Source organism: Rattus rattus, chromosome 8, assembly GCF_011064425.1.
Source record: "Rattus rattus isolate New Zealand chromosome 8, Rrattus_CSIRO_v1, whole genome shotgun sequence".
NCBI classification, from domain to species: Eukaryota; Metazoa; Chordata; class Mammalia; order Rodentia; family Muridae; genus Rattus; species Rattus rattus.
In genome coordinates, this window is record NC_046161.1 from 75,095,636 (window position 1) to 75,099,607 (window position 3,972).

The following is a 3,972-nucleotide window of genomic DNA, read 5'->3' on the forward strand; positions in this document are numbered from 1 at the left end:
AGTGGATGAGAGCAAGGAAAGGTTTAGATGGAGATCTGTGGAGACATTGATGTTAATTTTATTTTGTATCTTATTTGAGAACTGTAGTGTATCTGACGGTCAGATACATTTCCTCTTTCAGCAGATTAAACTATTCATGGAAGACTGTGTTCAAGATCTAACATTCTCCAAGGAGGCAGGTGCCAATATTTGGACTTGAAAGTGAAAAAGAAACCTCAAACTTTTATTCTTCCGGAAATTTCTATAATCATCCTAAAATAATTGCTGCTTTGTGGGTTGCATCTGGGTAAATATTCTTTAAATGAAGAAGTTGCAATTTACAGAGATTAAAAAATACAAGCACAGTAACAGTAAAGCTATGATTAACATGAAGTAAAGAGTTGTTTGTAAAAATATAAACTCTGGACATGAAATGCATCTGTATTTAACAAAGAGATATTGATGGGTCTAGAAAAGAAAAGAAGAGACAGAAAGAACCATGGCTTCACAGATGGCTTTGTGTAATTCTATAAACTGTCTTTGGTCAGTGATATTTCTCAGCTATGGGTAACAGACATGTAGGTAGGCAAGTCTGTCTTACAGTGCCTGCCAAGACCATGGATATATTTAAGAGACCTCTGACAGTAGGATGATATAACTAGAAATCACTGGATTATGTGTTGCCACACTCTGATAATTTATGTGTTACTCTATACTGGACTCAAATAGCATCTCTCCGCGAGGACAGCCTATGTCTCTGGGCAATCTGTTCCTCAGTTTTTTCTTTCGCTTCCTCCATTCTTTTGTCTAAAACTTTACTGCATTCTGCAGCCTCCTCTTTATTTTTCTTGGTGCATTTTTTTTTGGAGAAATATGGGGGCATTCGTTTTGTAGGTTCCTGGAATAAAAAGATGCTAAATCATTGGGACTTTGGTCCCAGGCTTCTTACATTTTTTTTTTTTGTTTAAGGGATTTCTAAAGACATATTGACAGACATCATCTTCTTTAGTGAGACTGAGAAGTTTAAGGACTCTGCTGGCTTCTTGTGTCCCTAAGTGCTTGTACACAGTGGTACCTTTCAATCCAGGGATGTTCACCCAGCGTGTCTCCTAACTGACTTGCACTTTCCTTCTCCAGTTCTCATTGGTCTAAACAAGAATGCCCCTTACGCAACAGCAGGCACATTCTTCCATGGGTCAAGATGATTTACTTTATGAGAAAATCGTTTTGTTGATCCCACCATTGATTCAGACCACACAAACCTTTTGCTCTTCATCCAGAGCACCAGCGTCAACTTCTGTGGCACCTCAGAAAAAGCACAGAGTTAGCATGTATTGTTCAGTTTAATTCATTTCTGACAGTCAATGTCTGGGAAGGAGAGATTTAGCTTCATCTCAATATAGCTGATCACCTAGGAGACACTACAAAAAAGGAGAAATGGGAATATTTTTAAATGAACACTGAATGGTCCTTGGCAATTACATGTTAATGCTTTTCTCTTTTTGTCTGTATTAGAAAATGGGACATCTTCTTCTTTATCTTCTTACTATCTGCAAAGTCTGTACTCAACATCATCCATGGCAGACAAGTGTTTTTCATATATATATGTTGTTTATTACAAATACATTTTGTTATTTAAATCCATTTAGTTTATTGATTCATTGGTTCTAGGAATTGAGGGCAGACAAGATTTCTGAAGCTATTTGCCTTCCTGGCTTTAGAATGGTGATAATTTGGTTAGAGAACAGTTTATCTAAAGTTCATTTGAACATAATTGGTTTCTTTAAACAGTAACAGTTGAGATACAAAGATGCTGTAGAATGTGCTTTAGCCCCCTTGTCAGAAATGTCCCAAAGCCCACAGCATGTTTGCCATACCATTATTTGAAAACATCGAGCTTAGAGTTAAGTCACATTTTTACTAAATAAAGGCTGAAATTTAAAAGGATAAAAAATGTGTCGCATGTGTTTTCTTACTGTGTATAAGTGCTTAGTAAGCTACATGATATCTACTTCAACCCCTGATTTCAATTCAGCTAAACACTGAGGTCTTGCTTGTGATGTTTTTATTTAGCGAGACACCGGGAACTTCTGATTTCTGCACTATTCCTGTTATCTCCCTTGCCCACATCTCTGTGAAAACCCTCTGCAAATGTATTTGTTATTCAGAAGGAAAGGAATAATTCTCAAAAGGCAAAAATATAGCTTTGGCTATATATCCAGAGAGGTTGATGACAGAATCTTAAGCCCACCCAAAGGAAACTGTATCCATAACTAGTTTCCTTAGTTTTGCTTGTATTGTTTTCTAGGACTTCTAGAGTCAAAAGCCACAGGGCAGCTTAGTCCCTGATCATCCCTAAAATTTAAACTCTCAACATAAAGCCTCATCAAGACTAGTGATACCCTCTTTGAAAAGGTTCATAAAGAATAAATGTTCTCTGCTACAGTCCTGGGTACATAAGGAAAAGTATAACATTCCTTCAGAATATATAACAAAAAATTAATGGCTCAGGCTCAAAGGCACTTGTCCCTAAGCCTGTTGATATGTCAATAAAATTGACATAAGTCTCCAAAACTATCCTGATGGAAGAGGATAACTAACTCTTATAAATGGTCTCCTGACTTACATACACAAGCCAAGGGTGCATGCTACCCCAGTAGAAAACAAGTATAACAAAAATACAATTAAAGACATAACCGTAACTCATCACTAAATCTCAGAAGATGTTGTCTGTAAGTTAAAGAGTGAGTAAATATGATTGTAAAATAAAATATAAAGTAAAACATTTGAGAAATATTATGTAAACCAACATTGAGATATTACAGTCGGGTTATGCTGCCTGGATAAGTACAAGTATAATTTGTTTTGGAATAATTAAATATACTTTTAGTTCTTATGACAAGCAATAAAAATTACTTCTAAGATTGCAGAGACATAAAATGGAATAGAGAACAAAACTCTCAATCAAATCTAATGAATGTGAAACAGAAGGCCTAGGTGTGTAAACCGCGCACTGCAATGTAGTGCATACTGTGGCTACTTCTTTCATGGATAATTACCTCTTCTATGTCCCTGGTGTGGGGTTTGGTCTTAAAACTTGGTATGATAAGTGTCATATTAGTATAGATGTTTTCTGATCCATATAAGTGCCAGGTATCTCTCCCTCTACTGTGAGACTGGCAGAGTGTAGGAATCGGTATCCAGGAAGGGCTGAAGGAGGCCGAGTCACTAACTTGAAAAATAGACTCAGGAGATTAACACAGGTAGATCTACTGCATTGAGCAGCAACGAGCATTTTTATACAGCCTTTGGACCAATGGGTAATCAACAGGAGCTCTAGAATAGCCGCTTATCCCACTGTCATTATGGGGAGGGGCCAGTACCTGAGGGGACTTCCGTAAAGACAGGAAAGGAGCCATTATTCTGTTCCAGGTCAAATGTGAAGCTCACAAATTTGCTAAGATCCTCTTTTGTCAACTGGTAAGCCAGTGGCGATGGGCACTCGGACTCTAAGAGCATCACGGAGCCTCTCTCACCATCCACCGGGTCCCACCTACGGGTTGCAGCTCCCACAACAGAAGATGCTTCTGAGATCTGCAGTGAAGTGTCATGGATACCAGGAGCACCCATAATGAACTTAAAGGGTGAGTGAAAAACCTGCACTCGAAACTTCATACATTAAGTATTTCTAGAAACACAACCAACCATATATTCACGGATGATCTTTCAAAGGCTGTCTTAACATAGTGCAGTTGGGTAAGTTGCTTCATCTCCATACATTTGAATTTCTGTTCATGATTTTTAAAATGATATATTATAGACAATAACATCTCCTAAAGACTTAAGGCAAAAGGCAAATCAGGAAACTAGAAGAGGCAGAAGAGGGGAAAACAAACTGAATTGCTTACAGCAGTCACAGTGAAGTGTTAAGGGGATGAAGTGAGCGGTATTTAGAGTTTTAGAATTTGTTTTTACATGGTCAGCCAGAAGTCC

General features: G+C 37.7%; 1 pseudogene; it reads right to left on the bottom strand.

Moving 5' to 3' along the window:
* Positions 1 to 700: 700 nt before the first annotated feature.
* On the bottom strand, positions 701 to 3,609 carry LOC116908220 (annotated as a pseudogene).
* Between the last annotated feature and the right edge of the window lie 363 nt (positions 3,610 to 3,972).